The sequence below is a fragment of the Schistocerca gregaria genome, chromosome 1 (genome assembly GCF_023897955.1).
Source record: "Schistocerca gregaria isolate iqSchGreg1 chromosome 1, iqSchGreg1.2, whole genome shotgun sequence".
NCBI lineage: Eukaryota > Metazoa > Arthropoda > Insecta > Orthoptera > Acrididae > Schistocerca > Schistocerca gregaria.
In genome coordinates, this window is record NC_064920.1 from 454,523,415 (window position 1) to 454,536,041 (window position 12,627).

The 12,627-nt window shown below is 43.6% G+C and overlaps 1 protein-coding gene across 2 annotated transcripts in view; it reads left to right on the forward strand.

The window, feature by feature from the left end:
* Window positions 1–12,627, forward strand: part of LOC126352265 (exostosin-1) — a 1,075,747-nt gene that overhangs the window by 391,326 nt on the left and 671,794 nt on the right. The gene's annotated exons all lie outside the window — the stretch shown is intronic.

A 12,627-nucleotide genomic window follows, 5' to 3' on the forward strand; every position in this document is an offset into this window, starting at 1 on the left:
ATGGTACTTCTTCAGATTCATAGAGAGTATGTGTAGCGTGTTGCACGCTACATTAGTAAAGTACACCGCTCGCTCAGACCAGCTGAGCAAGCGTGAGAATAAACTTCTCAATTCCTCCCTCTGGCTCCAACGGAAAGCAACGTTTTCAATGCAGGGTGACAACTCGTAATAATTTCTCACGTTACATAGTTCGAGTCATTTTTCGCGTTTCGTTGTTAGTCAAATTACTCTTTCTGTCTTTTCATTATCTTCTTTGGGTGCGTTATTAATTCTCCACTCTCCCCTTTCGCTCCTCTTACATCTGTAAATCCATACAGCATCGTTTCACCCACATTAACGTGTTTTCCCAACTCTCGTGCGATTTCTTCCCATCTTTATCTCTTTCCTTCCAGCACTACCTCGTTGCTGGTAATCCCTTTGCTTTCTTCTTCTTTGTCTAAGTTCCATTCCCGCCTTGCTTTGTTCTTTTCCTTAACTGATTCATTCAGGTGCTAATTCCACCGTGATGTCACCTTGTCCTTCCCCCTTCGGGATGTTCTGCCACCGGTGTTCTCCGAAGTGCCTACAAATACCTCGTTTGCCGTTTCCTCTTCCACACATCAACCTTCAGTGCAGTAGTTTCGCATAAGGGACCCGTGGTTTCAGGCAGCTCGTTAAACGGCAATAACGTAATTACGATTAATTCGGTTGGTTACCACAGTTACTTTTCTTTCTGTGGAACTACCCTCATAACAGTGAAAAATTCTATAATATGCAGTTACCACTGGCCAACTCTTCATCACTAAATTTATGTATTCTGCTATATACATAACTTTTAACGTACAACTTACAATGACACAAAAATACGAAAACCCTAGACAGAACAGAGCATTACAGAACGTAATCTTGAGGGCGAAGCGTGAAGTGGGCGTTATTGTTGTCAACAACGAGTATCGTGAGTGAGTGAGTGAGTGAATGAGTGAATAGCGCAGACACCTGCCGATGTGCAACCTGAGACTGGGGAGGTGTTGATCTCGGATTTGTTGCTCGAATGCTTGGCGCCAGTTGTAGAGAACACGTTGGAATCGATAACTTGGCAGGTCCCGGTTGTCAGACTTCGCAACACTGGGGCAGTGTGTGAATGGGCCTGCGTCCAACCTCTCACCGACCGAGCACTTATGCACCACTGCTTCCGAAAAGGCGGAGCTCGCAGTGCCGCCATTGCTAGTGATAAGGTGTAATGGGGGGAGGGGAGGAGGAGGTGGAGGTGTAGATAAATTTCGTCGGGGACTGTTAGCGGGTGATGTATAAAGGCAGTAAAGGCCGCCTTCCAGGGGAAATGGATTTACAGCAGCCCGGAGAAACTTAAATGTACCGTGGCAACAAACTCGATTCACCTCCCACGCGCGTTCCTCTAGCGCCTACGCTAGTAATTTATACGGGGAGAATTATTGGTTGTAAGTGCCGATTCTTGGGCGCACTTTCGCTGCGCCGCTCTTGTACCAGGCTGAGGAACGTGAGGGCTTTGACTTATTATTATTATTTTTTATTTCTTTTCTTAAGTGAAGAGGCGTATTTATAAGTTAATCTTTTATTCTAAGCAGGCAGATATTCAGGTAAATTACCAAATTAAAGTTAGTTTGGGGGTCCAAAGGAGATGGTATAGCACACTACATCTGCATGTTAAACCTTGGCTCTCACGGAATACTTGAAAAGGCGTGATGAGGTCGCCAAATAAACCACCAGAAGTTGGGACAGCAGCATCAATTAATGAAAGACCTTCCTCCATATAAGAGGTACAGTCTACTGTTACACAAAATGATGATAAAAAATGCTAGAGCAGCAACATAATGACCGATGAGCCAATCCATTAAAATTGAACTGACGTAAAAACGTTAAATAAAATTGAGCAAATCGCTTCCCTCATAAAAATCGCTGTACTCAACACATGAAACACAAGGGTCTCGTAGATGAAGTAAGATCCATGTGGAAACAAGTCTGCACATCATCACTATGGAAATGTTGGACACCCATGTTGTCCCGAAACGTACTGTTAAGTGTCTACACGACCCGAAACTGCATTCTTGTTTGTGATGACAACTGCAGAAGGCAGTCAAAGTGAACACCTGCACAGCAACTCGTCGGGTTCTTGTGGACAATAGTTAATTTATAGCTTGGTATGTAAACCGGTATCATTATAGAAATACCATGAAAAATTGAGTTAACCGGTCAATAACAACAGTAATAATAAAAATATTTTCTATTTGTAAGTGAGAAGAGCAGCAGAAATGTTATTTCTCAGATTGACTATAAGAGACAGCAAATTAGAAACAGGAATGAGACTGTGAATAAATTCAGCGTCTGTAGATAAGGAGACAAAATTCACTGAAACAGAACAAAGCGGACAGCACTGATAAACAGGGTAGTGTAGTTAAGAAGATAAGAAATGAACCAGGATGTTTAATTAGTCTTTTCCATTTCAAAAGTTAGGTGTCATAAAGGGAAATACCAATGGCAAAAAAAAATAAAAAATTACCCTCCTGTTTCAGATCCAGTAGCAGTGAAAACGGGTTAAGCAAGGCTGCATGCTCTCACCGATACTTTTTAACATAGTACTTAATCTTGTAATGGTGCAAGCAATAGATAAAGTGAGAGGAATAAAATGGAGCAATGGGACACATCTAGAAGACCTAGATTTTGCAGATGACCTTTGCCTTCTATCCACAGACTCAGTGACATGAAACAGAAGCTAGAAGAGCTGAAATCTGCAGAGAAGAAAGTTGGCTTGAAAATTAACGCCCAAAAAAATTAAGGACATGCGGGCAAATGATAACAGCACTGCAGAGCTTAATTTGGGAGCCAGATAATTGAAAAGGTGGATACATTTTGCTACTTTGGAAGCATGATTACATCAGATGGCGGAGCAACAGAGGACATCAACAGCCGCATCAACAAAGCAAGAGGAGCTCTTACAACTCTACACTCTATCTGGAGATCGAAGGAAATATCACTAAGGACCAAATTGCGGATATTTGAAAGTAATGTAACATTTGTGCTCCTTTATGGATGTGAAACGTTGAAAGTGACAAAACAGTTGATCCACCAACTACAAACATTCAACATATGCCTGAGGAACATCCTGGGGATACGGCGGCCAAATGTCATCTCCAACGAAACTCTTCGGGAAAGAACAAACCAGAAGCCAATTGAGCTTCAAATCAGAAGCAAGAAGTGGAGATGTTTAGGACATACTCTTAGAAGACCAAATGAACATATTGTTAGAGAAGTACTTGACTGGATCCCCCTTGGACGACGGAGACGAGGCAGGCCCAAAATGACACCGAGGCGGTCAGTTGAAGCAGAAGGCCAATCAGCAAGGGATATGATGGGAAGAAATGAAGATACTAGCAGAAGACAGAACAAGATGGCGATCCTTTGTTGCAGCCCTTTGCTCAACGTAAGGAGTTAAAGGAATTTATTATTATTATTACTATTATTATTATTATTATTATTATTATTATGTCCTCCAATTTGGAGAATTGCAGTTAAAGAACTGAGGCGAGTGCGGCGTGTGGATTGATTTTTATTGCTCCAGGCATGGCTACTGTGACATTCGAAAGTACCGCACATCATACCACACATTTTCCTAATACCCAACAAACGATTAAAGTGTATCCTGGACGGTTTCTCTGAAGAGAACAGGCGTGGTTTCCGTCCTTATTCTTGTTCGATTCGAACTCTTGCACCGTCACTAATTATCTTGTCTTCGACGGAACGTTGAACCCTTTCTTTTCTACAATATTGTCGTTAAGAAGCACAATGCAATGTTCCTTCGGACATGCAGATCACCGCCGTTATAAAATACATGAAATTTCTTCAAAGTTGGGAATACGAACGAATATCTGCTGTACAAGGGAATGACGACAATGAAAGTTTGTCACACCGGGACTGCCACGCAGGATAGCCGTGTTGTCTTAGGCGCCTTGTCACAGTTCGTGCGGCTACCCTCTCCCGTCGGAGGTTAAAGTCCTCGCTCAGACGTGTGTGTGTGTGTGTGTGTGTGTGTGTGTGTGTGTGTGTGTGTGTGTGTGTGTGTGTGTGTTTTGCCCATAGCGCGAGTTAGATGAAGTTAGATTAGGTAGTGTGTACGCTTAGGGACCGATGATCTGAGCAGTTTGGTCCCGTAAGACCTTACCACAGCACCGAGACTCGAACATAGATTTCCCGCTTGACGCGAGCGGTAGCCGTAACCGTTTTGGCTGTCCGTGTTCAACTCACGGCCAGACTCAGACGTCCACACGTCTGGCGTGCATAGCCAAAGCGGTCAAGGTGATGGCTCGCGTCAAGCGGGCAGTCCGGTGTCGATCCCCAGTCGAGCACAAATTTCCGCTGTCGTCATTCCCTTGTAAGCAGACCGTCGTTCGTATTCGCAGCTGTGAATACGATTCATGTCTTTGTTTTTTGTGTTCCAACGCTGTAGGCCTTACGCTGGGAAAAACTTTTCAGATAAAGCGACAGCAGCTCATTACAGTTGTAAACAGGCAGGCGTGTTCACGGAATCTATTTTCCTTCATCTGGTTAACACAGTGAAGTCATATTTTTCCATTCGTGAGGGTGAAAGTTTATTTCATCGGTAGCTCTTGGTGCGTCTGAAATACATTCTTTTCAAAAAATTTAATACACTCACTGCTGTGACCGACTGAATGGCCAACATAGGCAAAGAGTTCACTAATGCGGGACTATTGAGGACTGCCTCTCTACGGTTTTCTTCCTCTTTATACGACTTGAATACCAGCACAACACTCAGTCTGACGCATTCGGGAGGACGACGGTTCAATCCCGCGTCTGGCCATCCTGATTTAGGTTTTCCGTGATTTTCCTAAACCGCTCCAGGTAAATGCCGGGATGGTTCCTTTGAAAGGGCACTGCCGACTTCCTTCCCTGTCCTTCGCTAATCCAATGAGACCCTTGACCTAGCTGTTTGGTCTCTTCCCCCAACCAACCAACCCAACATCAGTATGATTAAACTGTACGACACAACTATAAAAAAAATCGAATAACTCTGCTTTGGAGACTAAATGATTGCATGATGCTAAGTAGACATATTTTAAGAAAATGGCGGATGACTTCGTCGCTAGTTCTAACCTCGCAAGAACAACTTGTTTTTCTTTTATTTAAATTCCATATTTATCATCAAATGGCAGTGTTAATTAACAAATATTGTATCGCATTCGTTAATACAAACCCCTTTTTTATAATTGCTAGTGTTATTGAAGTATTCACGGTGAATTAAAATTTTGTAAAAAAAAGTGCGAAACATGATGATTGAGAAAATAAAATACATTACTTCTAGAGATTGCATCGTATCATCGATGCATGTAATTTTTCATGTAACAATAAGGCATTTAGTATATCTGTATCAAATTTTATGTACTTTCATGAGTTTATAACTAAAAATAAGAGATGTTTTTGTTATAAAACTATTTTTCGATGACTAATTAACTAAAAATTCATTTCGTAACAAACATAGAATTTGTAGTAAAAAATGCCTGTAGTAAGTGTTTCCCGATTATTACATTAACACGCCACCAACTTGGATCCCGCTGATTTTTTTGTAGTACACTATCTGATCCAAAGTATGCGGACACCTGCTAATGGACATCAATATGGGGTGCGTCTATCCTTCGCCTTTATGCCAGCTCGAACTCTGCTGGTGGATGCTTTCAGTGAGGTGTTTGAATGGTTGTGGAAGACTGAAGACCATTCTTCGTTGAAGCCCAAACCAGAGAAAGTATTGGTGTTGAATGCTGGGGTCTAGAGCGATGTCGATGTTCGAACTCATCCCAAAGAAGTTCGATTCTGTTCAAGTCGGGAGTCCTCGTAGGACAAACCATTTTAGGAATGTTTTTGTCGACAAACCCTTGCTTTCCATATGCTACCTTATGATAGGCTGTATTATCCTGCTGTTACAATCATCGTCTCCGAACTGTTCCTTTACTGTACTCTATACACAGTGCTGTGAAGTGTGTTCATATCTTTCCACATTCAGCGTTTTCGTCAGGAGGACATTAAGGAGAACGCACCTTCACCACGAAAAACGTCCCCGTACCGTAACACCACCTCCTCCGCACTTCACTGTTGCACTACAGATAATGGCAGGTAAGTTTCTCCAGTTGTTCGATGTAGCCAAACACTACCAGTGGATTGCCTTCCACTTGCTTCCAGTCATCCAATGTCCAGTAGCGCCGCTTTTTACGCCACCTCAAGTGTCGCTTAGCGTTAATTACTGATATATGTCACTTGGGTGGAGCTGTTTGACGATTGCAGCCGCGCGGGATTAGCCGAGCGGTCTGGGGCGCTGCAGTCATGGACTGTCCGGCTGGTCCCGGTGGAGGATAGAGTCCTCCCTCGGGCATGGGTGTATCCTTAGGATAATTTAGTTTAAGTTTTGTTAAGCTTAGGGAATGATAACCTTAGCAGTTAAGTTCCATAAGATTTCACACACACTTGAATATTGACGATTGTACCCCAAGCCGTTTAACTCTCTAAGGACATTTATTGTGCTAGCTGGACTGCTGGAAGCAGTAAGGAACTGACGAGTGATTCCTTCGGCTGAGCTCATGAGATTTCTTACAAGCAACCTCCTCAAGACTCAAAGTTCCCTACCCTTCAGTACAGTGAGGTCTGCCCTGTCTTTATTTAGATGTTCGTTTGCATTTGCACTTCAGAATCACAACACCGACAACCGACTCTGGGTAGCTGTAGGACGGTTGAAATGTCCCTGATGGATCTGTTATTCAGACGACAATCAATGACCAGTCCATGTTCCTATCACAGAGCTCTCCTGACCTACCCATACTGCTGTTACAGCTTCTCTACAGACAGCGGAACACTGACCGCCTCTTTTTATTCTAGAGGGTCCTCCTCTCTCACATTTAGAGCAGAATTCCGTATCACAAGGTGTGTCTGGATACATTTTATCCTGTGGAGTATGTCAGTCAAACGCTCGAAAGTCTTATAGTCTTTTGCAGTGTTTTTTTCGGTTTATCAAATTACGTCCTGGCACTGTCCGTCATACCTTATAAGTATGCATTGGCCCTCCTTGTGTAAGACTCAGCGCTCCTGCTCTCTAATTCGCAGTACCATGTATGTTGCCCAGATGCTGCTTAGATGATCGTTCACACTTTGGATCGTCGTGTAACACGAGCTGGCGCGCTGTTAAGCTAACAGGTTGCTTGTCCGAAGCTGTGAGAAGTGAAGGTGCCTTGTAAGAGAGAGAAAGCGGACCTGCTGCCAAGTAAGCTGGGAGCGCACCACCTGGCGTTCTCAGATAGCCACTGCTGCAAGCGAGTCGTAAGCCGCACCAGTTGGTACCACTTTGTTTTCACGTAAATTAACCTTTTTTCAGTCTCTCGACTCATGAATTTAAAATAATTTTTCCCGTGTTTCATTGTATCTCACTATTGTCTGGTTGAAATGCAAAATGTTTTCGATTTTTAGCAATTCAACTTTGCGATTATCGATGTTTTCCGAGCGACTGCTTGAACCTTACAATGGCATCATCAGCTTCGTTTCGAAGCAGGAAGGAACCTATTACGGAGCACATTAACGTAGATACAAACATTAAATTAGTTTTACAAGCTTCTACGTAACTTTATGTTCGTGTTAGGTCTTGGAACTGCCGCATGCAACAAAATTACGAAGTTGATTACTCTAGAGACTGGAATTTGAAGATACGGCAATGTTAATGTTCCTCGAACTCGCCTCGAACTTTGTTTTGCTTTCGTGTTTCTGCAGTGGCTGGATCGCTGGGTGTTCATCTCTTCTCTCTTGCACGATTGCGGTACTGAAGAGCAGGTTTTACGAACGACGCTGTCTTAAACTGATAATAATCTGAGCTTTTATTGTTACTTGGCCGATCATGGTCACTGATATGTAATCAGAAGCCTAGTTACACGTCAATGACTGTCGCTAGCTTAATAACACGATAATTTCAGATTATTACTTTTCTCAGTTCATAGTCACTGAGGCCGGCAGCTGTGGCCTAGCGGTTCCTGGATGCTTCAGTCTGGAACCGTGTGACCGTTACGGGGACTGATGACCTCAGATGGTACGTCCCATAGTGCTCAGAGCCATTTGAACCATAATCACCGACACTTGTAGTCGAGATAGTCATCGTTTGCTAGATCGAATTCGTCTCCATTATTCAGCTGGTTACTGTAGGACGAATGGCTCAATAAATTTCCTGACAATCCGATATCTACATCTGCACCGACACTCCGCAAGCCAACATATGGTGCGTCGCTGAGGGTAACCTATACCACTACTTGCCATTTCCTTTCCCGTTCGATACCGATGACCTAGGGAGTTTGGTACCGTCCCCCCTCTTTAAACCGACCGACCAACCAACCAACCCACCTACCCACCTACCTACCTACCTACCTACCTACCTACCAACCTTCCCTGTTTCACCTGCAAATAAAGACTACTGTCTATATGCATTCATACGAGCCCTAATTTCTTATATCTTTCGTTCGTGGTTCTTATGAGCAATGTACGAGGGTCAGTCAAAAAGTAATGCCTCCTATTTTTTTTTTCTACGTTTAATTGTCAGGAAATTTAAATGCAATTACATAGGTTGAAAACCACAACATTGAGGATCATTTTGTCATTTTTCAATGTAATCTCCGCCCATCTGTACAGTTTTGGTCCATCTTTGAACAAGGGCATGTATCCCAGCACGGTAAAAATCACAGTTCTGCTTCCTAAGCCATTGACGCACGGATGTTTTGACGGCCTCCTCATCTTCAAAATGAATCCCACGATGAGCTTCTTTTAGTGGCCCGAACAGATGGAAGTCTGATGGTGCCAGGTCAGGGCTGTATGGGGGATGCCTACTCCGCTTTTCGTCAGTCAACGGTGTTTGCCCTTCAGCTTCCTTACGACGACGAACCCATCGTCTAACAGTGCTGACATCCACTGTCACAACACCATACACCTTCTTCAGTCTTTCATGAATGCGTATGGGCGTTTCACCTTCTGCATTCAAGAATTCAATCACACAACGCTGTCTCAAACGAACATCGATGTCGGCCATCTTACAAACTTCTGCTGTGCTGCCACCTGTTGACACAGAAAGTTACTACTGCAGTGGATTACAGAAGAAGGTTTGAGGAATGGCGCCAAATTCAAATTTTTCACTTAACTTAATTTTTTTAAGTAAAAAAAAGGGAGGCATTACTTTTTGACCGACCCTCGTATATTGGCGGAAGTAGAACCATTCGGCAGTCAGCTACAAATACTGGTTCTCTAAATTTTCTCGGTAGTGTTCCTCGAAAGGAACATCGCCTTCCCTCCGGAGGTTTCCATTTCAGTTCCCGAAGCATCTGCGTAACACGAACGTGTTGTTCGAACCTACCGGAAACAAATGTAGCAGCCCGCCTCTGAATTGTTTCGATGTTTTCCATCGATCTACGTCTTACGGATACCAAACACTCCAACAGTACTCAAGAACGGGTTGTACCAGCGTCCTATATGCGGTCCCCTTTTCAGGGGACGTTCGTAAAATTCTCTCAGTAAACCGATGTCGACCATTCGCATTCACTACAACAGTTTTCACATCCTCGTTCCATTTCATGTCGATTTGTAACGTTACACCTAGATGTTTAAACGACTTGACTGTGTCAAGCAGGTACTAATACTCCTGTATCCAAACTTTAAAGGTTTGCTCTTGCCACTCATCCTCATTAACTATATTTTTCCATACTTAGAGCTAGTTGCCATTCATCACACCACTAGAAATTTAAGTGATCTCGTATCCTCCTACAGTGACTCAACTTCGACACCTTACTGTACATCACGGCATCATCAGCAAACAACCACAGATTGCTGCCCACTGTTGTCCGCCAAATCATTTGTTTATACAGAGAACAACAGCGGTGCTATCATACTTCCCTGGGGCAGTCCTGACGATAGCTTTGTCTCTAATGAACACTCGCCGACGAGGACAACATACTGGGTTCTATTATTTAAGAAATCTTCGAGCCACTCACATCTCTGTGAACTAATTCCATATGATCGTATCTTCTTTGACAGCCTACAATGGGGGCACCAGTTTGTTGTATTCGAACTGAGAATATGTTGAAGAATTCTGCAGCAAATCGAAGTTAGTGATATTGGTCTGTAATTTTCCGGATCCGTTCTTTTATCTTTCTTATATAAAGGAGTCCCCTGCTCTTATTTCTAGTCGCTTAGGACTTTGTGCTGGGCGAGAGATTCACTATAAATGCAAAGTAGGAAGTGGCCAATGACGTAGAGTACTCTTTATAAAACCGAACTGGTGTTCCATCCGGACCTCGTGATTTATTTGCTTTCAAATCTTCTAGCTGTTTCTCTACGCCAGGGATGATTATTACTATGTCGTCCATCTGTCTAATGGTCAAATGACGGTATGTTTGTACAATTCTCCTGTGTGAACGATTTCTTGAGCTTGAAATTTAGAACTTCCGCTTTCTTTTTGCTGTCTTCAACTGCCACGCCAGACAGGTCAACAAGGGACTGAATGTAAGTCTTAGGCGTCCATGGCTATTTTACATAGGAGCAGAATTTTCTGGGGTTCACTGCCGGATCTTTTGTTTAGGTGCGGCGGTGGTAGTTGTTTGCTTCGCGCATAGATCTTCTCACAGACGGACGAATCTGTACTAATCTTTGTTTGTCGTAATTTATGCGTTCTCTTTTGAATGAGAGTGCAACAGACTTGGAAAGAAGTCCCGCCAAAATTTGCGCTATTTAGCACTTCCAACTAGCGTGTGTAAACCCCTCTTTTATTTATTCTGCTAATGACAATTCACTCAGATTATTGGCGGCAGTCGGTCAGATGAAAAGGGTGTCGTTTACATCAGGTACGTAGGCAGTTATTGAATTATTACTCTGTACCTAAACCGACGCACTGCTTCCTATGCAGGTAGGGAGGTATCGTAACGACAGTACTACAAACGACATGTCGGGTGACACATATTAAAGTATATGAAAAAAACGTGAATTAGTTACCAACTACGGAGTGCAGACACTTTATTCAACATGTGAACTTCACTACAGATATTCGGATTTAGGTTATGGCATGTTCGATATACCTGCCACCATTGGCGGCGACGTGGCGCAAACAAATGGCGAAATTCTGCATGACCCGCTGAAGTGTCGGAACATCAATGCTGTCGATGACCTCTTGAATGGCTATTTTCAGTTCAGCAACGGTTTTGTTGTTGCTGCTGTACACCTTGTATTTAATATAGCCCCACAAAAAGGGGTCGCATGTGTTCAGATCCGGAGAATACGGCGGCCAATCGAGGCTCATGCCAGTGACCTCAGGGTTTCCCGGAGCCAGAATGCGGTCCGCAGTGCGCTTCTCCAGGGCATCCAACACACTCCTGCTTCGATGGGGTCGAGCTCCGTCTTGCATGAACCACATCTTGTCGAAATCAGGTTACTTTGGACAACGGGGAGGAAATCATCTTCCAAAACCTTGACGTATCGTTCGGTAGTCACCATGCCATCAAGGATTATTGCACCAATTATTCCGTGACTGCACACTGCACACACCAGTCACCCGTTGAGGGTAAAGAGACTCCTCGATCGCGAAATGCGGATTGTCAGTCCCACAAATGCACCATTTTGCTTTCTGACGATCCCATCCAAACGAAAGTGGGCTTCGTCTCAAAATCAAGCCATACGCGCATACTAATTCCCGTCATTCCCTGAGCCCAACCGTGCAGTTTGAACGTCCTAGCGCAAACAATTCAGAAGTACGATGATTTTATTTCGTATAGTTCAATAACTGTCACTCTATAAGTCACACAAGTTTAACACAGTTCATTTATCCTTGAAACAATGTGTGGTCCCTAGTCAGTCTCATAGTATCTCGCATCAGTTGATCTATCTATCCACAACGATAGAGTCACCATTCTGATCTACTTCCAGGAAGAAAAGATTTAACTGTGTCTTTAGTTTCCTCGATAATTCGACTTCATTCGCTCTCCATGTATGTCTATAATCGTTTTCATGACAATTGATGTGGTAGGTAATACATCATGACAATTTCAGTGATACATTCAGATGACATACACAGGGCACAGCGAAGGGTCGCCAGACAGTTGCATCAATGCACACCCCTCCGTCGGCAACCTAGGCGTGTAGTCCCAAGGGTCTTGCAATTTATGTTGCAGTTAGGCTGTGCTTGACGCAGGATCCGGAGACCGATTAAGTTTCTGCTTCATAGTGTCGCATACATGTTCAGTTGGTAAGAGATCTGGTGATATAGCTGGCCAGGGCGGTCATTGTACATCACAGCGACAGCTCTATTATGTGGCGGGACGTTGTCCTGCTGAAAGAGTACATCATTTCACTGTTGAAGAAATACTAGTAGCATGGGGATAACAACCAGTAGAATGCAGCGGGCACTGGTTACTTTACCCTGCAGAAACACCTAATGTGAGCCCGAGGCGTAACTAATACACCCCCCTCCCCCCACATCATGAAGCCCGGAGTGGGACCTTTGTGTCCTGGGAGCGATACCCTTTAGTATAATTTGCTCCAAAGCTCTATGGCATACACATATACGTCCACCACTTGCATACAGGAGAACCTTCTCTC